Genomic DNA, 25,190 nt, shown 5'->3' on the forward strand with positions numbered 1-25,190 from the left:
ACCTAAGGAGGTAAAAGACCTGTACTCAGAGAACTGTAAGACACTGATGAAAGAAATCAAAGATGACACAAACAGATGGAAAGATATACCATGTTCTTGGATTGGAAAAATCAATATTGTGAAAATGACTCTACTACCCAAAGCAATCTACAGATTCAATGCAATCCCTATCAAATTACCAATGGCACTTTTTACAGAACTAGAACAAAAAAATCTAAAATTTTGTACACAGACACAAAAGACCCCGGATAGCCAAAGCAATCTTGAGGGAAAAAAACGGAGATAGAGGAATCAGACTCCCTGACTTCAGACTATACTGCAAAGCTACAGTAATCAAGACAATATGCTACTGGCACAAAAACAGAAATATAGATCAGTGGAACAGGATAGAAAGCCCAGATATAAACCCATGCACCTATGGTCAACTAATCTATGACAAAGGAGGCAAGGATATACAATGGAGTAAAGACAGTCTCTTCAATAAGTGGTGTTGGGAAAACTGGACAGCTACATGTAAAAGTATGAAATTAGGACACTCCCTAACACCAGACACAAAAATAAACTCAAAATGGATTAAAGACCAAATGTAAGACTGGACACTATGGAACTCTTAGAGGAAAACTAGGAAGAACACTCTTTGACATAAATCACAGCAAGATCCTTTTTGACCCACCTCCTAGAGTAATGGAAATAAAAAGAAATATACACAAATGGGACCTAATGAAACTTAAAAGCTTTTGCCCAGCAAAGGAAACCATAAATAAGAAGAAACGACACCCCTCAGAATGGGAGAAAATATTTGCAAACAGATCAATGGACAAAGGATTAATCTCCAAAAAGTATAAACAGCTCATGCAGCTCAATATCAAAAAAATAGGGGCTTCCCTGGTGGCGCAGTGGTTGAGAGTCTGCCTGCTGATGCAGGGGACACGGGTTCGTGCCCCAGTCCAGGAAGATCCCACATGCCGCGGAGCGGCTGGGCCTGTGAGCCATGGCTGCTGAGCCTGTGCGTCCGGAGCCTGTGCTCTGCAACGGGAGAGGCCACAACAGTGAGAGGCCCGCGTATTGCAAATAAATAAATAAACAACCCAGTGAAAAAACAGGCAGAAGACCTTAACAGACATTTCTCCAAAGAAGACATACAGATGGCCATGAGGCACATGAAAAGCTGCTCAACATCACTAATTATTAGACAAATGGAAATCAAAACTACAATAAGGTATCACCTCACACTGGTTAGAATGGGCATCATCAGAAAATCTACCAACGAGAAATGCTGGAGAAGGTGTGGAGAAAAGGGAACCCTCCTGCACTGTTGGTGGGAATGTAAACTGATACAGCCACTATGGAGAAGAGTATGGAGGTTTCTTAAAAAACTAAAAATAGAATTACCATATGACCCAGCAATCCACTACTGGGCATATACCCATATGCCCAGTATGAGAGAAAACCATAATTCAAAAAGACACATGCACCCCAATGTTCATTGCAGGACTATTTACAATAGCCAGGTCACGGAAGCAACCTAACTGCCCACTGACAGACAAATGGATAAAGAAGATGTGGTACATATATACAATGGAATATTACTCAGCCATAAAAAGGAATGAAATTGGGTCATCTGTAGAGACGTGGATGGATCTAGAGACTGTCACACAAAGTGAAGTAAGTCAGAAAGAGAAAGACAAACACCGTATATTAACGCATGTATGTGGAATCTAGAAAAATGGTACAGATGAAACGGTTTGCAGGGCAGAAAGTGAGACACATATGTAGCGAACAAACGTATGGACACGAAGGGGCAAAAGCGGTAGGGGGTGGTGGTGGTGGTGTGATGAATTGGGCGATTGGGATCGACATGTATACACTGATGTGTACAAAAGTGATGACTAATAAGAACCTGCTGTATAAAAAAATAAATAAAATAAAATTAGTGGGGGGGTGGGGGCAGATGGCAAAAAAAAAACTTTTGAAGTCTTATAATTTCCATTTTGGATTTCACCCATTTCATTAGAAGTTATCTGCTTTACCTGTAATAATAATAAAAAAATTTACTAGAGGGGTTCAGTTCTAGGTCACAGCTGCCACCAAATGCAGGCACCCACCTCTGATAAGATCAGACCATTGAAACTCATTATCCTGGTCCTCAGCTGCTTGCACTGAATATTAATTCCTTTCCAGCCCTAGCAGAGGCAGCACAGCACAGGACTGTGGTTCTCAAAGTGTGGTACCTGGACCAACAGCACAGCATCACCTGGGAACTTGTTAAAAGTGAAAATAACTGAACCTCACCCCACACCTACTGAAATCAGAAGCTCTGAGGTTGGGCCCAGCAATCTTTATTTTAACAAGCCATTCAAGGGATTCTGATGCATCTCACTGAATCACCGGCAGAGTGGTTAAGAGCATGGATTCTGCTACCACTTGTTTGAGTTTGAATCCTGACTGCCATTCACCAATGCGTCATTTTGGGAAAGTCACTTCATTGCTCTGTGCTTAGTCTCTTCATCTGTAAAATGGGGATGATAACAGTACTTATCTCACAGAGGATCTGGGAGCACTAAATCAGTTAATACACGTGAAGCTTTGAGAACAGTTGCTGGCACAAGGTAAAAGTTAGCTATTAAATGAGTTAAGGTACATAAAGCATTTAGGGCCTGGCATATCATAAGCACTGAATGTTACCATTAGCATGTTACTATATTTTCTCTCTTTTTTTTAGCATTTTAAAAATATTTTATTTATTTAATTAATTTATTTTTGGCTGTGTTGGGTCTCCGTTGCTGTGTGCGGGCTTTCTCTAGTTGCGGTGAGCGGGGGCTACTCTTCATTGTGGTGCGCAGGCTTCTCATTGCGGTGGCTTCTCTTGTTGCGGAGCACGGGCTCTAGGCGCACGGGCTTGAGCAGTTGTGGCACACGGCTTAGTAGCTGTGGCACACGGGCTTAGCTGCTCCGCAGCATGTGGGATCTTCCCGGACCGGAGTTCGAACCCGTGTCCCCTGCATTGGCAGGCGGCTTCTTAAAAACTGCGCCACCAGGGAAGCCCCCTATTGTTTCTTATGTATCATCTTATTTTTGAGATTCAGTGGGATGTAACCTGGATTTCTCACAAATCAACAGGCAGGCCATATTCCTACATGGTAAACTGTGTCCTCTTGGTATGGAGAAGCTAATCATTTGTAGTATGAATATAATAAAAATAGGAATACAGAATTTGTATTTCAGGGATGAATCAAACAAAACTCTTTACCTCTAGGGCTCAAATTCCAGACATTACACTTGCTGATGAAGTGTAATATATGATTACACTGATGAAGAAATGTATGATTCATTTCTGTGTCTGTCTATGGCCAGATTCCCCACACACTGAGTCCATAAATAGCCTGGAGGCTAAAAGGGACATCTTTCATTATTACTTCTTCTGCTTTACATCCTTTTCATGATACTCTGGTTCCTTCCCTTGTACATTTGATCGTAGCCAAAAGTCCAAGAAGCAATGGTTCTCTTCTAAAATACCAAAGCTGTTGAACATATGTTAAACCACAGCTAAAATGACAAATCACATTTATAAGACGTGTTGACCAGCACCTGTATGATCAGGCCATTGTAAGAAACCAAGAGGACCCAAAAAATCTACAACTTCTATCCCCGAGAGTCACGATATTTCCCTTGTATGGAATTACCCACCTTCAAAACAGCCATTTTAATCCGCCTGACCTGCTGGTTCTAATCTGTGACAGAAATTAAGTTATATCCAGAAGAGGCAGCATACAAAGCAAGAAGAAATTTAATCCAAATTGTAAATGTAAGCCATATATTTAGAGTTAGCTGCTTCAGTCTTATTGATGTTTTCTGCCCACACACGAAGCATGACATTAGTGTCTCATAAAAGTAAAATAATGTACATGTTCATAGATGATGGGACATTTTTCTTCACTTTTGTTCACAGAAATACTGGTTCTTACATTCCAACAGTGAGAGTTTATCTTCAGAAATATTTCCACCTCTCCTTTGCACGTTATCATCACTAAATAATGGGTCTAAGACTAGCCTGGGATGCCACTGTGAAAAGACTGGTACTGATTTTCCTCTTCCCACAAGTAGGGAAGTTCAAGCCGTGAAAAGAGCATGAACTTTCACATCAGAAAAAGCTGAACTCAAATGTTAACATTTCTAAGTCTATTTCATTATCTGAACTTGAGGGTAACAATACCCATGTTACAGCCATGTTTTCAGGAGTAAACATACAAAGCACAGGATCTGGCATGAGTTGGGCACTCAGTGAATGTTAGTCCCTTTCTCCTTCCCTTCCTTTTGTTCCTCTCTTTAACAAATGGCAGAATAGAATCGTATCATTTCAAAATAAGGGAGAAATATTTCTGACTTAATAGCAAATTGTAGGGCACTTTAAGCAATATAAAAATCAATTTAAAAATTAATGCATGCTGACTATGAAAACAGATAGTAAATTGTGATTATACTATCCTGCTTTTATCATTTAATGTTCATGTCAGCATATTTGGATATACTTTATTTATTTATGCACTTTTAAAACGTGTATTTTTTTTAATGAAGAAAAGAACTCCTGCCACTCTCCATACTCTGTATGCCACTGTGCTGGGAACAGGACACTGGCTTTAGAAGACAAGACAGGAGAGCAACTTCCTATGGGGGAAATCAAGGAAGACGTCAAAGTAGAAGCGGTCGCAAAAGATGACCAGCACTTTGACAACTGGAAGGACACTGCAGGTAGAAGGACGAGCATATGAAAGAGCAGGAAGCATCAGGAAACCCAATGGGGGTAGTCTGCAATTACAGCTGTAAGACAGATCTCTCGTATGTTCAGAAACACCAATGTTACTGATCAAAACCGCCATCTAAGTAGGGCCCAGCACAGCAGCTTTAACTGGAATCACTCACGTGCTCATGATGAACTATAACGAAAAGTGTAAAGTTAAGGTTTGGGGAAGGCAAGGGGCATGAGTAAGTGTGTCTTAGTATGGCCAAGCACAGAGATAGCTAAGTCTCACTACCATCACCAACATTAGCTTGAAGGCTTTCCAAATGCCTAATTTCAAGATAAGCCCTTTATATGCCCTACCTTGGTTAGTCCTCAGAGAAACCCATTGAGAAAGGTATTATTACCATTCCATTTCAGAGATGGGAAAACTGAGGCTTAGGTTAAATGACTTAGGTTTAACTTCACTCACAGTAAGTGAAAGAGCCACTTTTGAACCTAAATCTGTACGATTCCAAAGGTACAAGGAAGAAAACTAGAACCTAAAACACTCCTTGCTAAAGAGTCTCTAACAAATTATTATTGCTATAGACCTTTGTTTTAGGAATACCAAAATCAGCCAAGACCCACACTAAGATGCTCAACTGACTTGACCAAGCTGGAAAAGTCAATACAATGGAGGAAGGATAACCTGTTTAAAGCCATTTGTTTGTTAACAAATGGTGCTGGAGCAATTGTACATCCACAGGCAAAAGAAATGAACCTCTACCTAAGCCTCAGACTTCATATAAAAATTAGTTCCAAATGGATCATTCAAAACGTTTACTTATTTTGCACAGCAAAGGAAACCATAACCAAGACCAAAAGACAACCCTCAGAATGGGAGAAAACATTTGCAATACTTAAATGTAAAACGTAAAACTATAAAATCGTCCCAAGGATGATTCTGGAAAACATTTGAAAAAAAGATGTTTCAGTTTTAGCTGTAGGTAATATGAGGGTACCAAGAGACAGAGAAGAGAAGAGGAGGTGGCAGGTGGGGTGCTAAATATTCTCTGTGCCTTAACTCCCTGAAACCTTTAACACGCCAAGGAGGCAGAGACTAACAGTTGTCTCCTGTTACAGCTGAGACAACTGCTGCTAAAGAGTTCCGGAGCCGCCCAGCTACCTGCAGAGCCAAGCACCTGCCTGCCCTGCGGTGCCGCCTGCCCTACTGCTACCAGTGCCTCCCATCTGAAATGGTGAATATCTGACCTAAAAAATAAGGTTTATTTCTCAGGCACAATGGACTTTTAAAGGCACCTGAACAAAATTTGAATCAAGATGGCAGTAAAAGCTAGCTGGAGCAGGACCTTCCTTCATTCCTTCACCCCTTTTCATTCGCCCTCCATAGATAAATGGCTAGGCCAAGGGGCAAGTGCCTGTCCTTGACCACCTGGAGGTCATATGGTCAGGGAGTGCCATTCGGCTGCAAACAGTCTTTACATCTCAATTCCACAGCGGCAGGTGTGGACTTCCAAGAAAATAAAGGCCGGGGCCTCCACAGGAGCGCCTGTACTTGCACACGGGCACCCGGGGGGGACTTCGGTCTCCATGGAGGCCTTTTCATGTTGTGGGATCATTACTGATGGAGGGAGGCTGCCTGCCTATCCCATGGGGGTTTTCTCATCAGCTCTGGGCAGCAAGGGGAGAAGATATCATCATCCAAACCTGGCAAGCTACTGTCAAGCAGGCTGCTGCTTGTCCAGCAGAAAAGCCTAACACACAGAAAGGGAAATGCAGCGTACTGTGAGGAGTTCCAGCAAGCGAGTGCTCCCTTACTGTTCTACTACTTGCTTCCACCTTCCTTCTTTTTGCCCTGATGGCAAGCGGGACACAGACATCGTCCACGTGCCAGGACTTCAAAGCTGACACCGCCTCGGAAAAGCTGAGTTGGGGCTGTTCAGGTATGGAAGGGTTAAGGCGTGTCCTGTGCTGTTGGTGCTCCATTATTACCACTTTGAAAAGCCATGGCGTTACAGGAAGAGTGTGAGAATGCTGCAGCTTTCCCGGCCAACATTTGGTTCCCATTACCGTGAGTAATCTCTCTCCGCCCTCTTTCCCCAACCCCCGCCCTTCTTCTACTTTTTCCACATTTTATATTAAAAGTACATCAAACACTTTTCTTCCTTTTTAATATTTTCCTTAAGCTTCCTTCACTCAATTTGCCTGGTTCTGTGACTTTTCTGGTTATTCATTACTGAGGGAGGGGAAAGGGTAAGCCTCTTGGATGAAATCAATCAAAAACAAAAGCAGGGGAGAAAAGCACTTCAGCAGTGCAGTGTAGGGGAAAGAAGCTAACACGTAGGGATTCTTCCTGATCTTAATTGATAGTAAGAAAAGAAAGAGCCCACTGAGAATACTTTTACCTTCCTGCTTCTTGGCCCCATCTCAGTTATATTCTTGCCTGAAAACAGAGCATCTCTAAAATAATATATCTGAAGATAGGTCTATGCCTAATTTCATCATCAGTAAAAAAGGAGAGAATTTGCAGGAAAGGAATAAGTGATAGTCTCGTAGAATAGATGCTGGCAAGTGTGTGAAGGAAGAGCACGCTCCAGATTGGAGGGGGTAGTGGTACAGCCCTTTCACAGCCCTTTTGAGGCCAATTTGACAGTATCTATACAAATTCAAAGTGTATATATCATCTGATCCAACGAATTCCACTTCTTGGAATGTATCCCATAGAAATACTTGCACATGTGTACAAAGATATATGTACAAGGCATTCACTGCAGATGCCTAAATTGGATACAACTTAGTGCTCTTTAATAGGAGAATGGCAAAATAAATTATGGTACGTTCAACCTTTGGAAAACTACATAGTGGTTAAGAATATTCAGATAAGCTTACATAGGGACTTCCCTGGCGGTCCAGTGGTTAAGACGCTGTGCTTCCACTGCAGGGGGCATAGGTTTGATCCCTGGACAGGGAACTAAGATCCCGCTGCATGGCCCGGCCAAAGAAAAGAAGAAAAGCTTATATAAACAAGCCAGAGAAACATGGCGACATTAGGGAGGAAAAAAAGTCACGGAAAAATATACAGATCAACCTTTTAACTGTGGCTACCTCTGAGGAGGGGGCTTAATCTCCTCTTAATCTGTATATGTTTCTGTTAGATTATTTTATGACGTGGCTACATGTGTGTATTACTTGTACACTTAGCTTTTATAAAGTATGAACATAAATATTTCAGTCAGTAGAAAATAGGAACATATATAATATACACATGTATGTGTGTATATATATATAGATTAATATATATACATATACATATCCTCCCCTCCCGTATAGCCCTGTGTAAACTGTCTTAACCTGCAAGAAATTTGAAACTTGGAAAATTTCTTAACTTTACAACATGTACCAAGTCAGACAAAATGACAGAGAAATGGATCCATAGGAAAGAAGAAATGATGACTCTGAGAGCCCCAAAAGTTTCCAAAGGCCCAGTCATGATAATGAAAACAGTAAACACTGATCAAATTGTACTATGTGTTCACTGCAGGGATGGGAGGAAGGGGAGAGTGTGTGTGTGTGTGTGCGTGTGTGCGTGCGTGTGTGTGTGCGTGTGTGTGGTTGGGGGTGGGGGCAGGAGGAGGCAGCACAAGAATTCTCAACTTCCACCTTCTGATAGGAATTTAATAAATAAATAATATATAAAATAAAAAGCCCCCAAATGGCAGATAAACATATGATTTAGAAATATGAAGGCAAGTAACAGAAGAAACAGCTGAAAAAAAAAAGCTGAAAGCAGTTATCTCTGGAATGTGGACATTAAGGTTTGGTAGCAGTGGGAGAAGAAGGGGCAGGGGATTCCCATTTTCATTATCAACTTTATAGAATTACTTAACTTTTAAAACGATATACCTGGGGCTTCCCTGGTGGCGCAGTGGTTGAGAGTCTGCCTGCCGATGCAGGGGACACGGGTTCATGCCCGGGTCCGGGAAGATCCCACATGCCACGGAGCGGCTGGGCCCGTGAGCCATGGCCGCTGAGCCTGCGCGTCCGGAGCCTGTGCTCCACAACGGGAGAGGCCCGCGTACCACAAAATAAAAACAAAAACAAAAACTATATACCTGAATGATTGTAGGAACCAGCTTCCAGGATGGCCCCCAATGATCCCCACCTCCTGGTATTCATATCCTGGGTAATCCCCTCCCACACTGAATGGAGCTGGCCTGTGTAAACAATAGGATATCGCAAAAATGATAGTGTGTTTGAAAGACCTAAACGTAAGAGTTAAAACTATAAAACTCTTCAATGAAAACAAATGGCAAAAAAGCTTCACAACATTGGATTTGGCAATGATTTCTTGGATATATGCCAAAGCCACAGGCAACAAAAGAAAAAATTAAAAAATTGTTCTTCATCAAAATTAAAAACTTTTGTGCATCAAAGGATACTATCAACAGAGTAAAAATGCAACCTACAGAATGGGAGAAGATATTTTCAAATCATACATCTGATAATCCAAATATATTCAAAATACATACAGAACTCCTAAAACTCCACAACAAAAAGCCAAACTTGATTTAAAAATAGGCAAAGGACCCGAATAGGCACTTTCTAAAAAAGATACACAAACGGCCAAGAAGCATATGCAAAGATGCTCACCATCACTAATCATGAGGGAAACACAAATGAAAATCCACAATGAGATACCACCTCACACCCGTCAGGATGGCTACTATAAAAAAAAAAAAAAGTGTCGGCGAAGACGTGGAGAAACTGAAACCCCTGTGCACTGCTGGTGGAAACGTTAAATGGTACAGCTACTCTGGAAAACAGTACGGAGATTCCTCAAAAGATTAAAAATAGAATTGCCTTTCTGCTCCAAGAAAACACCAAATGGTGGATGATGCTGGTGTTCCAGGAGACCAGAAGGTGACCGCAGCAGCTCCACAGAGGTATGGGGGGCAGCTTCCGGTGCCAGCGCTGCAGCTATGCTCAGGCTGGAGCCAAGGCCACAGAGCTCGTTGTGGGGAGGCTGAGGACAAGAAGTGGCTCCCGGTCCCCGAGCCAGGCTGCTTGGTCATGGACATGGATACCAAGTCCCTGGAGGAAATACATCTCTTTTCCTCGTCCGTCACGTAGTCTGATATCATGGACTTTTTCCTGAGGCTGACCCTAAAGGGTGAGCTTGAAGACTACACCTGTGCAAAAGCAGACCCACACTGGCCAGCACACCAGGTTCAAGGCATCTGTTGCCACTAGGGACTACAAGGGCCATGTCAATTTTGGTAAGTGATCCAAGGAGGCAGCCACGGCCGTCCCCGGGGCCATTACCCTGGCCAAACTCTCCCCTGTTGCCAGGCAGTGAGGCTACTGAGGAAGCAAGATCAGCAAGCCCCACACTGTCCTTTACAAGGTGACCAGCCACTGTGGCTCTGTGCCGGTGTATCTCATCCCCACCCCAAAGGCACTGGCATGCTCTGGGCTCTTGTGCCCAAGAAGCTGGTGGCCAGTATCAAGGACTAGTACACCTTGTCTGCAGGCTGCACTGCCAGCCTGTGCAACTTTACCACGGCCACCTTTGATGCCATCTCCAAGACTTACAGCTACTCACCTTGACCTCTAGAAAGGGACCATGTTCACCAAGTCTCCCCATCAGGAATTCACTGACCATTTAATAAAGAGCCATACCAGAGTCTCTGCAAAGAAGACCCAAGCTCCAGCTATGGTCACCACGTAGAGTACTTACACAGGAAAGATAAAGTGAATTAATTAAGCTTGGAAAAAAACAGAATTATCGTATGATTCAGCAATTCCACTCTGGGTATATATCCAGAAGAACTGAAAGTAGGGCCATTAACAACTATTTGTACACCCGTTAATAGCAGCATTACTCACAAGAGCCAAAAGGCAGAAGCCAGCCAAGTGTCCATCGACAGATGAGTGGATAAACAAAATGTGGTATAGACATACAATGGAACATTATTCAGCCTTAAAAGAAAGGAAATTCTGACACATGTTACAACATGGATGAACCTTGAGGACATTGTGCTAAACGAAATAAGCCAGGCAGAAAAGGACACACATTGTATAATTCCACTCATAGGAGGTACCTAGAGCGGTCAAATTTATAGAGACAGGAAGTGGAAGGATGGTTGCCAGGGGCTGACAGAGAGAGAATGGGGAGTTATTTTTTAATTGCTACAGAGTTTCGGTTTTGCAAGATGAAAAGGGTTCTTGGAAGTGGATAGTGGTGAGGCACAGTAATGTAATGCACTTAATGCTACTAACTGTGCACTTCAAATGTAAGTTTCATGTTATGTATACCTTTTCACAATTAAAAAATTAAAAAAAAAAGACTGTGTATGACTTCTGAGCTAGGTCATAAAAGACACGCGCCTTTTGTCTTTCTCTTAAGTCACTCATTCTGGGGGAAGCCAGCTGCCATGTCATGAGGACACACAGGCAGCCCTGAGGAGAAGTCCATCTGTTGAAGAACTGAGGCCTCCTGCCAATAGCCAGCATGAACTCATCATCCACGTGAGGGTGAGCACCATGGAAGTGGATCCTTTGGCCTCCGGCAAGCCTTCAGATGACTGCAGCCCTTCTGGCTGACATCTTAACCATCACCTCATGAAAGAGCCTGAGGCAGAACCACACAGTTAAGCTGCTCCTCGATTCCTGACCCACAGAAACTGAGATAATAAATGTTTATTGTTTGGCTGCTAAAGTTTGAGATAATTTATTAGGCAGCAATAGATGACTTATGCCAACTATTTAGATAAATTTGAAAAGGAAAAGAGAAATTAGCTTTAACGCATTATCCTACCAGAGTGGCCTGCTATTCTACCAAAGCACGCACCAGGGTACGTTATTATGATGGCGTGCTGCTAGGTTACAATGCCTCTCTTCACTAAAGCCTTAAGAGAGAGATTCTCAACTAGGCTGTACTGAGAAAACTTCACAAGAATGTAAAGTGTGATGAGTAGTGTATGCAGCATACTGAACTACGTATTTTAGTACAGTGTTCTGGCTGTCTGGCAGATGAACGCTGAGCTGGCAGCAGGGTGTACAGCACAGTATACCTGCAATATGTAAGAGGAGAAATTAACCTCGAGCTGGTGCCAAGTACAGGTACTATGTGTTTGTTAGACTACGGAGAAACTTTTCCTCATGAGTATATTAGAGTCTAATCAGGGCAGCAAATAAATAATAGCACTCACACAGCCACAGAGTCCTGAAGGATGACCAGGTGAGGAGTAAAATTTCAGCAGCTTAATGGACACTGTGAGACATTACTCTACTTTAAAACTGATTCCACCATGTGGAATTCACCTGGTTGAGCACTGTTTTGAGTCTTTTAACTCCTTAAAGTGTGTTGAGGAAAATCCTAGTATGTGGAAGTGTGTTTCAAGTGTAAAACAGGTGACAACTGCTCCCACAGCAGCTTTTTAACCAGCTCAGTGTTAGGGTTCTTGTCTAGAGGCAGCCAAAGCTCAAATCCTAAAGATGGCAAGTATGTTGAGTTGTGGCTGGTTAAAGAAGAAAGTCTTAACATAATCCACCTAAATTTTTGTGGTACCCAAGATAGGTATTAGTAAAAGAGCTGCCTAGGTAGAAGTCTGCTCTATGATTATGAATCTAGATATTGAAATTCATTTGGCATACATTAAATTAGTGGATACTATGTGTCAGATGCCACATTAAGAGATAGGAATATAAAGATGTATAAGTTCGGACTTCTAAGGAGGTGGTAAGGGAAAGACATGAAAATCTGTAATATAATGGAAATGACAGAGCTACAGGCAAGTAGGCAGACTCCATGTGGGATGGCAGTAGAAGGTGCACAGAGTAAGGGTCGGAACTGGGCTTGATCCAGAATGACACAAAGAATTTAAAAGATATGAATGCGGAAGGGAAAGACTATGGAAGTAGTACATATGAAAACCCAGAAATGTTAAAAAAAAAAAAAAAAACCCAAACTCAAAACACTGCTGAATTCTTTGGTTGACATTAATTAAAAGGGCAGATAATGGGATAAAATCCCCTTAACATGGCATATCAGGCACTTGAACTTTTCCATCTCATCCTCAACCCTCCCCTACGTGCACGCCATGCTCCCACAATGGTGCACTCAGGCATGCTCTTCCATACCTCCCTGTCTTCACACAAGGCTCTGTGATGCTCACTTAGTTAAAAAACAATAATCCGTCCTCTGCAAAGTCTACTCCAGTCTTCCTCCGATAGAGCTTATTTCTCGAGGTCTCAAGATGCCTTCACTGGCATGTTTTTGGTACTGTGACTATTCTTCACAACGACTATTTCTTACTCACTGGACAAACAATTTAAGGCTGGTCATCATTCTGGTCTTTGTCCACTCAAAGCCTGGCAATGTCACAGTCATGCAGTGTTTGCTGAATGAACAAATGCATGAAGAAATGAACACTCCTCTCTCTGGAGTAGTCCTATGTTCCACCTGAAGAAGGGAAACTAGAACAAATAACCCTTTGAGAAGTTAGAGGAATCAAATGGAAAATTCATCAGGCTGAGAATTAGAAGTAGGTTCTCAACCTTGCTTTACCACCAGGTAGGCATGAGAATTTGCACAATACACTTACTTCTCTAGGTCTCAATTTTTCATACCTGTAAAACAGGGTATGGATTAGATGATGTGGACAGGTTTACAGTAATTCTCATTTACAGAGGCAGGCCCTGTAAAAATGCTTTCCTATGTCATTTAATTTTCATTTGCTCCTTAGGACATCCCTAGGAATTAGGCTTTTTTTTTTTTTTTTTTTTTTTTTGCGGTACGCGGGCCGCTCCGCGGCATGTGGGATCTTCCCGGACCCGGGCACGAACCCGTGTCCCCTGCATCGGCAGGCGGACTCTCAACCACTGCGCCACCAGGGAAGCCCCGAATTAGGCATAAGTACAGTAGGTTGAAAGAACTTGCCCTAAGCAACATAGCTAGTAAGTGGCTAAAAAGGGGAGGGATCCAAATTGGTCTGCCTGTATAGAATACCTGCTCTCAAACACTAGGTCACAACATTTAAATGTGAGAGTGTAGATATTTTAAAGTAAAAGAATTTGGACCTCCTGAAGCCATATGATAGAACAACAAAAAAAAAATGGCAGTGCTTTTTTAATCTACTTTTCTCTGAGAAGGAGATGCCTTAAGGTGATAGGGACAGGGTGAGAGGTACATGGAAATGCACCAAACAGAGTCTTAAAAGGGGGAACATCCTTTCTGGATGGAAGGTCTGAGCCTAGAGAAAGAAAGAAAATGCAGGATGAGATAAATGGAAAGGGAGGATTAAAGGGATATAGCCTGGCAGAAAAGCAAGGGAAGGGAGAGGAAAACAGGAAGGGGTGCTGAGCCAAGCTGAGGATGAAGATGGGGGGCTGGACAGGGGGAGGATGATGACGGGGCCCAGTGCTGTTGATGGGCAGAGCGATGGGAAGGGGATGGCCACACTGAGGAGAGAAGGATCCACCAGCAAGGCAATTCCAGCCAAAACTGGGAAATGGGATGGGATGAGTTTGGTTCTTTAAGAACTGAGGGGGTTAAAAAAGAGAGCTCAGCCTGAACCTGAGAGGAGAAAAAGGGGGAGACTAGTAAGAAAAACAATGACCCCACAGGTCTGAAAAGAAGAACCTGCAGACTGAAAGAGAGGTGATGACAGAGAGTGCCTGGAATGGACCATTTAATGCTTTAAACCTGTGCCAAGCTGAGTAATGGGGGATTGAGCTTGTGATTTACCTCAACTCTGGGAGAGATTAGTCTCTGTATCATCAGCAGCGTAAACAAACATTACTATTTTACAGTGATAATAAGTATTATTAATACTGAAAAGACCTAGTCGTGTGTAGTACTTTGTAGTTTACAAAGCATGTTCATGTAGATGATCTCATTGAACTCCCATGACAATCCGAGCACCCTTGCTTCCCACCTGGCAAAATTAGGCTTAAGTTCAGTCAAATGATTTACCTCCAGTCAGGAAGTTCCAGGTGGACCGGGGATTGGCACCTAGGTCTTCCTGTTCCCGCTCCAGGGTTCTTTGGGTAGGAATAAAACATAGCCTGTGCCTTTAACAGACTTACAGTTCAGGAGATCAAGAACAAAGGCATAGAAGATGATTACTCAGGGGAGTATATACTATACTCAAAAAAGAGTGGAGCTCAGAGGAAGGAGCAGATTTGGGGGCGCTGGAAAAGGTCTGAGTTAACTGTAGACTGGATAGGAGAAAGGGACTATCTAAGCAAAGAAGCAAGGAAGCAGAGAACGCTCGGAGTGTGGGCTTTAGAGGGGTGCTTTACCCACCCAGTCCTTCCCCCACCAGCTTAGCAGCTGCAAGTGCAATCATTTAACAAATACTTATGGTTGACACTGCCCTAAATGCTGAGGATCCAGTGGTGCACAAGATCTACATTCAAGAAATTTACTCCAAGTCTGAAAGTATCAGGGTTGCTTGTTGGGGGATGTCAACTGTTCTTTTGGAAAAGGGTGATGTTCTATTCTCAGAATGATGCTCTAATTCATCAGAGAAATGTAGGAGCTCCAGTTTTTCAAAACTTACTATTTTCTCAAATAGAAGAGGACTCTGTTTGCCTCTCCTTTGGCAGGTGATCAGAAAAGATCAGAGCTGAGAAAGGGAAAAGGGAGCATTAAAAGTGGCTATTTCACAGCAGAGTCAAAGAAAAAAAGAAAAAGCGGGTTGTGTTTAGCACCTTACTCCACAATTTTATATTTACCCTCCCAACAACCAAGCTCCATTGTGTATATACTATGCACATACAGTAAAGAAAAAATGTGATATGGGAACACAGTGAGAGAGTCTGTGAAGTGCTGAAACAGCATACCTGGCAGCTGCTAAAACAAAACTTCAAAGATTTGGCTTCTTTGAAAAGCCATCAGGCAGGACCCCACCCACTCTCCCTGCTAGCCCACAGCTTCCCTGGGAGCTGGTACATGTAACCACTTCCGCATGTTTGGCTCTGTTCCCCAGGTCTATAGCCAAGCAGGCTATAAGCTATAGCAGCTATAGGCTATAGCAGCTCTATAAGCCAAGTCAGAACTGCCAGCCAAGCAGGTGGGGGGCTGGCGGCTAGGTAAGTGTAGGGAAGCAAGACCTCTCCCCAGTATCTAGTCATGAGCATATCTCAGAAAATAAAATGGTAACGCTAGGATCTGCTTTAAAAATCCCTTCCTCTCAGCCAGCCCAGCTCTGATTGGTTAGACACTAGTAATTCAGAAGCTCTGAGCTTTTGAGGTTCCCAAGGCATTAAAATATGCCCCTCCCAGTACCACAAATTAGTTTAAGAACAGCATCTGTGGTAAATCTCTAGATCTAAACAAAAGAGGCTTGACAGCTACAAAAGAGCCTAAGAGGATAATCAAGAATATGCCTTACTTTGTACTTCTTTTTTTTTTTTTTTTTCCACTGACCAAGTTTGGGTCTCTACACATCTTTGAATCTTCTGGGACAACCATTTTGTCCTGTACTGTCCAATATGGGAGCCACGAGCCACATCTGGCTTTTGAGTATTCGAAATGTGGCTAGTATGACTGAGGAACTGAACTTTTCATTTTATTTAATTTTAATTGATTTAAAAATTTAAAATCCACACGTGGCTTGTGGCTACCATGTTGGACGGCACTGATCTAGCCACTTATTCACCAAACATTTACTGAGCACTTTGTACAAGAAAGTGTAAGGACATAATGATGTGTAAGACTCAGTCTCTGACCCTCAAAAGCTTACAATCTAATACAGGAGGTAAGACAAGTATACAAACAACAGTAATACAAAGAGGAGTGGTATGTGTCATAGCAGAGGTAAACAGATATTAGAACTTGGAGCAGGGAGATGGTGGCCTGACATTATGCATTCCCCATACTAGCCACCCAGGTAGGGGAGGCCAGTACAGTCATCCCTTGGTATGTGCAAGGGATTGGTTCCAGGACCCCCGTGGATACCAAAATCCAAGGACGCTCAAGTCCCTTATATAAAATGGCACAGTATCTGCGTATAACCTACGCACATCCTCCCATATACTTTAAATCATCTCTAGATTATTTCTAATACCTAATATAATGTAAACGCTATGTAAACAGTTGTTGGACTATAGCAAATTCAAGTTTTGCTTTTTGGAACTTTCTGAAATTTTTTTTTCTAAATATTTTGATCCGTGGATGCAGACCTGTGGATACCGAAGGCCGACTATAAGTCTATCAAATAAAGGACAGTGAGGAGAGAGGAACTACTGTAGAGAACACCAAAAATTTGAAATATCACACATATTCAGTACACACCATGACTTATTGGTCAACCAATGTTAAAAGGCTGGAGTAAAGAGATAGTCATCCTATACTGACTGGGCTGTTTAAGCACCTTCTAGGAGTGGCTCTCAAGACTCCTGAGGGTTAGGTGGGGTGGGGAGAAGGAGGGTAAAAAGAAGGGTCTCTGCCTTTTCCTCTTCTTCCACACCCTGCCTCTTCCAACAGCACGCCCCCCCCCCCCCAAAATGCAAAGGGTCTTTTGCTTGTAGGGCACTTTCAATCTTGGATAACTAGAAAGAACTGAATAGGGTTCAAAGGAGAAGAATAAGGACCTGATGACTTGGGAAAGCAGCTGTGTGAGCTCCACCTAGAGGGGTGGGATAGGGAGGGTGGGAGGGAGATGGAAGAGGGAGGAGATATGGGGATATATGTATATGTATAGCTGATTCACTGTGTTATACAGCAGAAACTAACACACCATTGTAAAGCAATTATACTCCAATCAAGATGTTAAAAAATAAAAATAATAAAAATAAAAAAGGAAAAAAAAAACTTCAGTGGAGAAGAAACAGGGCTTTTTTTCTCTAGTTTTCAGATCACTAGGATAGGAAGAGCCACAAAAATTCATTCTCTAGGAATTAAAACTGTGCATTTAGCCAGAGCCTCCTCTGAATTACATCTTTTAGGAACATGAGCCCAGGGGATGAAGAACAGAAGGAAGAGAAAGCCTAATGACATCTGCTTGGGATGTCATCAGGGAAGGTTGCAGAAAGGCTGAGCTGAGCTGAGCCCTGTAGGAGAAAAGGGTTTGAACATGTAAACATACAGGTGAGGAGCAGGGGGGTCTGTTCATTCCCTCATTCTTTTACTTAATATTTGTTCTTTATGTTTAAGTGTCTGCTGTTTACCAAGGCACTGGGATACAACAGTGAATAAGACAACTTACACTTTCGTGAAGTAATTATAGTAAATTAATAGGATAAGTGCTACAGAATGGTATAAGGATGTAGTGATGGGAAAATGTACTATTTTTGATCCATAGAGTTTGGCTGGAACTAAATGGGTGAAGAATAAAACTGGAAAGGTAGATTGGGGCCAAATACAGATATTCACCTTGAAAATCAGGCCAAGTTATTTTTTGTTTTTGTGGTACATTAGAAGGTCTTTTTATTTCTTCCTTAAAAATTTTGTTTTAATTATCAAAATTAACAAAATATCAACAAAGAAAATCTTTAGAATAAATAAGACAAATGAGAAAGAATTAGCCATGAAAGGTAGAATTGTACCATATTCCCAAGATGTATTCTCCAATTTATCTTTATCAGCAATAAAGTTGGTATTTTGCTATCTTTGATATTTTTCTATAATTTCTCATTTAGTTGTGGAGGCAAGACCTGGAGACAAGTAGAAAGTATGATTAATGATGCTTCATAAGCCCCCAACATCAATTTCTAGACCTTTTAGTTGTATGAACTGAAAAATCGCCTTTACAGTTAGGATCCAGCATGATTTCAGCTTCTATCACTTAAAACTCAAAAGTGTTTCGGGACTTCCCTGGTGGCACAGTGGCTAAGAGTCCGCCTGCCAATGCAGGGGACACGGGGTCAAGCCCTGGTCGGGGAAGACCCCACATGCCGTGGAGCAACTAAGCTCGTGCGCCACAACTACTGAAGCCCGCACACCTCAACTAATGAAGCCCGCGCGCCTAGAGCCCGTGCTCTGCAACAAGAGAAGCCACTGCAACGAGAAGCCCGTGCATTGCAACGAAGAGGAGCCCCCGCTCGCCACAGCTAGAGAAAAGCCCGCACACAGCAACGAAGACCCAACGCAGCCAAAAATAAAATATAAATAAATAAATTTACAAAAAAAAAACCCCAAAACTCAAAGTGTTTTGACTAATGCATTTTATCAGCTGGACTGGTTCCCATTCACTCTCCCTTGAAAATGCCTTAAACACCTTGTACATTATCTCTCTTTTTCTTCCTCTCCTTTTCTGCAGGAGTCTGCAGCCTGTATACAATCTAGGATGTATTTAAACTCTACCTTAAACCCTTCCTCTGCAGAGCCTTAGATTTCCACCCTTCTTTAGTACCTTTTCTAAACCGCGAGCTCCACTGAGTCCATATGCCCTCCCCCCTTTAATCACTCGCTCTATATTTCACATGCCAAAAATAAGCAAACTTCCAGGGCAGTATTCTCTACACCGCCCTGCTGAGTGTCAGCTCTAACTTACAGGACTGTGGAGCACACTTCTTGATCCTCTCATAGATCCTCGCAAAGCACGGAGCACAAAGTAAATGTGCAGTTACCTCTTGATTGATTCATTTTAGCCTCTCTGCCTACCCAAGCCCCAGCTGCCCTTCCAGGGTCAGCTCACACACCTTTCTTTTCCGTGAAGGTTTTGCCACTTTCTCGAGTCAGAGTGATCAATTTCTCCTCTGAACTTGTACCACTTAACAGCATAACCTCTTCGTCAACAATTAAGTACATACTGCCTTACAATACTTGCATTAGTAACTTAAGTGACTATTCACTTTCCTCCAGACAGAGTGAGACCCTGTCTATTACCTCCTTCAGAGTGAGCCCCATGCCTTGCGTTTAGGAGATATTCAGTAACATGCTAACTTTTTTAGGATAACATTGTTTTAACAACTACCAGATGAAGCCATTTTCCAGCTGGAACATTACTTATTACCAGTTTCACCTTTCTTCTTTTTCAAGTATTTCAATATACTAAATATTTGGTGAAGAAGGTAAAAAAACTCTTCTCTTAGGGTCTTGTATTTCAAATGTCAGTGTTGGGTTCAAGCAGCTAGCAAGATATTTGAGAATACAAATAATATAGACAGATTTTTTCATCTGCTCAGTTTTGCTTGGTGCAACCCAGTTTCACAAGAACATAATTTGATTTCCTGTAGCCTTTAGGTACAACCTATTTATTACCCACCCCCCTTATGGTTTCCTTACCTGTGGTGCCAGAGAGCCTAATTTTCTCATCTAAAGCCTTCTAGATTATAGTCACTTTACTGAGATGCACCCATATTTCATTTTCATTACAGAAAGATAGTAAAACTTCTTTTAAAAAACCAGGCAAAACGTGGCATTGATTATTGACTTTGAAGCCAAATTAATACAAGTCTTAGCCTGATAATTCATGAAAGCCAAAAAACACCCCTTTATTGCCTCTGAAGCATAAGAATGGTCCAATTAGGACAAGAGTTCTACTGTTAGTTGTTACTAACATGTAGGCCTGCCACATGATGTGACATTTTGAATTCCTAAGCTCTCATATATTGCCTCTCTCACTCTAGCCCTACTCGCATTTCCCAAAGAACACTTGGCTCCATATTAAAATGTTACCTTTTAAGTTTAGCTCCTCTTATTTTTCCTTAGGAGCATTTTAATAGCTTATAATCAAAATTTTAATATATAGATCCTTACTTCACTATAAAAACAAATAATGTAAACCTGAGCACTGTGATTAGGTATAACTGCTTTTGTCACTTGTCACCGTGATACGATATGACAGTGCATGTAAGTGATGGCCAGTTGTATCTGAACTCAGTGGTGTAGCAATACCGTATCCGAAGCAAGTCTAATTTTTTATGTTTTTCTCTTTTCTGAAAAGGGAACCAAGAGTTATCAGGAAACTACACCAAAACCAGAACTTACACCAAAATTTTGCTCCTCAAAAGGGCTGCAGGGACGAGAGAACCTGTACTCCTTTTCAGACCGTATGAGTCTATTGTTTTCTTTTATTAAAATATAGATACAGGAAGATTTTTTTCCTTTTAGCCTCTTAAATCCTAGGACTTAAAAAAAAAAAAAGCATTGATATTTTAGCTGTACTCGGTCAGTAATATATGCTGAGAGTCTTTCAGCAGAAAGACGGGCAGGAGGGTAGGATGAGGTCTTTAGCTAAAGGTTCAGTGAAGCCAGCTGGTTGTCCTAAATTTGTTGAGTCAACATTAAGTAAGCTTTAAAAATGGATCATCAGTGTTTCTCTACAAGAGTCAGAAAGAAAGATATAGTGTTTCTTCACCACTGTGGTTCTTTCCAAACTCTTTTAGGGCTGGTAAACAGCTATGTTGGAAAGATAGAAGATGACAGAAAAACCATGTGAGAATTAAACTGAATTATGAACTAAGTAACTGTGATAAAATTCCCTAATTCTAGAAAAGGAGTCTCACTCAGCTTGTACATGGATTTTTGTCATTCGGTCCTCTTAAAACCAAAATAATCATCAATTGTGGATGGATATCAAATTACAAAGTGAACAGCTAAATAAGACAGAGTCTTGCCTCTAACAATGACTCTGTGTGTATGTGTCCGAGTGTGCATGTGTGTGTGTTAATCCTGAGGAAATGTATATAAGGTAGTTTATCTTTAATGCGTTGAGAGGGAGGGGAGAAGGCAAACGGAACTGGAAAAATGCTACACTGGCAAACCACAAAGCAAGCTGCATTTTATTCTGGTTTGCAGATAAGAAAAGACCCCCGTCTTCCACTCCTGATACTAGGCCCAAACATTCCCTAACTTACTTTGCCTAGGCCTTGGTATGATGTCCAGCCAGCGATCTCTGACACATTTCCAAAGTTTACCAACATTCCTTCAACAGGCAGAAGTCCAGTGACTCTGGCCTTGGTACAAACACCTACAGCACTCAGCTCTCTTGGTGAAGGAGGAACTGTAGAATCTGTCACAGAGCTTGAACTGACACAGAGCATAACCCTTGAGAGGTTATGTGTCTGGCTGAGTGAGAAAAGAAGCAGAGGAATTTCAGATAGAAGTTCAGGCCTTTATCACCCGTGTGCCAGAGAAGCGTTTTTCTCAAGGGGAAGGAGTGGTTAAGAGCTAAGACTCAGGAGGAAGAAGGTCAGGTAAACTTTGTTTTATGGGAAGGAAGGAGGATGAGAGAAATAGCACTTCTACAGAACTCTGAACAAGAAAGAGTTTCTTTTTGTTTTTAGGCCCCCCAAAAGTGGTTTCTTTTTGTGATTGTGCTCTTTGGCTACAGAGTGTTGTTTATATAACAGGATAAAGTACAAAATTATAAGCTCCAAACTCCTCCAGAGGAAAGCTCTCCCAAAGCTCGACCCCCAGGATGGATGGAAAATATGAGTGTTTACTGGCTGGAACATTGAGCCGCAATGGAAATTTCAACATTCAGAAGAAGATAGCAGAGAGGAAGGGCCTGTTAAGTAGAAAGAAGTCACCCTTCAACAAAGGGGTCAAAGAAAAGGAAGAGTCTCCTGTGGGCCCCACTCTGATGGCCCTTCCTCAGCTGGAAAGGCTACATCTCTGCGATCCAGCTCCAGGAGTGCACTGCATATGGCTGATGGCCAGTTTCCTCTAAACCAGATACTAAAACACGGAGTGTAGCAATCCCACATCCCAAGCAAGTCCAATTTTAAGTTTCTCCTTTTTTTTTTTTTTTTCCTGGAAAGGGAACTAAGTGGTATCAAGAACCTACACCAAAACCAGGCACTATACTGGCTACTTTCACATGCACAGCTCTACTAAATCTTACAACAACTGAATGAGGTAGGTATTATTATCTGCACTTTTAAGCAGATGGGGAAATTGTGGCTCAGAGAAGCTAGGCAACTCGCACAAGGTCATACACTCAGGAAGGCAAACCCTGAAGTCCCTTCTCTTTTCACTATACTCCGCCATCTTCTTAACAGGGGTTGATGGCCTCCTTTCCTATAAAGTAAACATACTGGGCTTCCCTGGTGGCGCAGTGGTTGAGAGTCCGCCTGCCGATGCAGGGGACACGGGTTCGTGCCCCAGTCCGTGAAGATCCCACATGCAGCGCCACGGCTGGGCCCGTGAGCCATGGCCGCTGAGCCTGCGCGTCTGGAGCCTGTGCTCCGCAACGGGAGAGGCCACAACAGTGAGAGGCCCGCGTACCGCAAAAAAAAAAATAAATAAATAAAGTAAACATACTTTTAAAGAAATAGAAACATTTAAAGGACTAGTTTCAGAATAATTCCCCTAAACAGAGGAAGAAAATGGAAACAAAGCCTTAGCATTTTGGTCGCTGAATAATTTTTGCGGAACTATGGGGCTCTCTTTTAAAACCTCACACACTCCTCCTCCTATTCTCTTTTTATTGTGGTTAAAAAAAAAAGTATAACTTTAAAGTTACCATCTTAACCATTTTTATGACTGCAGTTCCGTAGTGTTAAGTACAGTCCCACTGTTGTGCAACAGATCTCTAGAACTTTTTCATCTTGCAAGTTAGAAACTCTATAGCCGTTAAACACTAACTCCCCCTCCTCTACTCCCCCAGCCCTTGGCAACCACCTTTCTGCTTTCTGTTTCTACAATTTAGACGACTTTAGATACTTCATAGGAGTGGAATCATACAGTATTGGTCCTTTTGTGACTGGCTCATTTCACTTAGCATTATGTCCTCAAGGTTCAGCCATGTTGTAGCTGGTGACAGGGTTAAATCCTTACACCCTCTTCTTGATTCTCTTTCTTCTAATTGCCTGGGTTACACAATTTAAATCTTTTTGTTATATGCTGCCCAACACTGTTTCCTAACTGTTCCATGTGTATGTGGCTCCTTCTCGTTGTTAGACAGTAACCTCTTAGTGATCCAACACCAGGTCTTCAGTCTTTTAGACCCTACCCAGCGCTCAGCACTACACCGACAGCATAGAAGATACATCCTAGACAGTAAACTCTGGGAGACTGGGGACGATTCTGTCTTATTTGTCGCTACTCCCAGCAGCTAACACAATGCCTGACACATAGAAAATGAACAGAACATGTTTTATTAAAGAAAATAAACTCAATATTTCTGAGAACTGAAAATGAAAAGATGGGAAGTCAGAGTCCTGAATCATTCGTGAGAAATAAGCTAGGACTTCCCCGGTGGCGCAGTGGTTAAGAATCCGCCTGCCAATGCAGGGGACACAGGTTCGAGCCCTGGTCCGGGAAGATCCCACATGCCGCGGAGCAGCTAAGCCCGTGCGTCACAACTACTGAGCCTGCGCTCTAGAGCCCGCGAGCCACAACTACTGAAGCCTGCGCACCTAGAGCCCGTGCTCTGCAACAAGAGAAGCCACCGCAATGCGAAGCCCATGCACCGCAATGAAGAGTAGCCCCCGCTCGCCGCAACTAGAGAAAGCCTGCGCTCGGCAACGAAGACCCAATGCAGCCAAAAATAAATAAATAAAAAAATAAGTATTTTTTTAGAAAAAGAAATAATCTAAAACAAGGGAGAAAAGTATTAGTTAAACTGGTATCAGAATCTCTGAAAATCTGTTTCAAAAAATTATGTAAAGAAAGGTACCAGACTATAATTTATAACTAAAGAGTAAGAGGGCAGAGGAACAAGGTGACATGAAATATCACCCAATTTTCCAAGATTTGGGGCTTCATTGTATCCCATTCCCCAGTACAGAATTTAAAGTTCTGACATACAGCTGTTTTCCAGAGTAGAGGCTACCAGGCCACACAGCCTAGGCCCACGATGTCTTGCCCTGTCACAGAAAGAAAGAACAAACTCATGACTGTGCCTTCAACCTCCCTCACCTTTAACATCGAGGAACAGATAAATCCCCAGGTTGCATGTGTGAAAAAACCAGAGATGGATAAAAATAATTCAATGACAAATGCTGGAAAAACATACAAAGGGGCAGAAGCCAGACATTCGTGGGATTCCCTGACAGCTCGATCCACGAGGAAGGGCTGGACTGGAAAAAAACAGAGCCTCAGGTTCCTGCCAAGCCGTCTGAGGCCCTGTCCTTCCCAAATCATTCCAAGCAGCAGCCAGAACTTTACAGTAACCCTTCCAGGTCTCCCAAAGAAAGATGCTCTCCTCACCTAGAAAATGCTCCTCCCTGACATGGTCCAGTTCTGTGCAAGGCTGGCGGTAATGAGGAGATGCCTCTGCACATCAATCTCAGCTCCTAACAATTCCCCGGGTACCCAGAAAAACAGATAATTAAAAGGCAGCTTGAAAAACCCGACCCATTTTATTGGCTAAAGAAAAGCTTAGTACCCAGGTATCAGCATCTAGAAATCAAATACAATCCCTTTAAGAAAAAAGAGGTCACGGACATTCGGTACCTGCATCCTGGAGGCCAGATTGTATAATTCTCAATTGGCCTTGCTCGAAGGCACACCTCAGGCTTCTAAACATGTGACTGTATTTGGCCCTGACTA

At 42.4% G+C, this 25,190-nt stretch overlaps 1 protein-coding gene and 1 pseudogene across 1 annotated transcript in view; one reads left to right on the forward strand and one right to left on the reverse strand.

The window, feature by feature from the left end:
* The window catches only part of TTLL5 (tubulin tyrosine ligase like 5), a 306,995-nt gene that overhangs the window by 116,425 nt on the left and 165,380 nt on the right, over positions 1-25,190 (reverse strand). The window lies entirely within an intron of this gene.
* Positions 9,755-10,469, forward strand: LOC112394842 (40S ribosomal protein S2 pseudogene; annotated as a pseudogene).

The sequence above is a fragment of the Neophocaena asiaeorientalis genome, unplaced genomic scaffold (assembly GCF_003031525.2).
Source record: "Neophocaena asiaeorientalis asiaeorientalis breed wild unplaced genomic scaffold, Neophocaena_asiaeorientalis_V1.1 scaffold49, whole genome shotgun sequence".
NCBI lineage: Eukaryota > Metazoa > Chordata > Mammalia > Artiodactyla > Phocoenidae > Neophocaena > Neophocaena asiaeorientalis.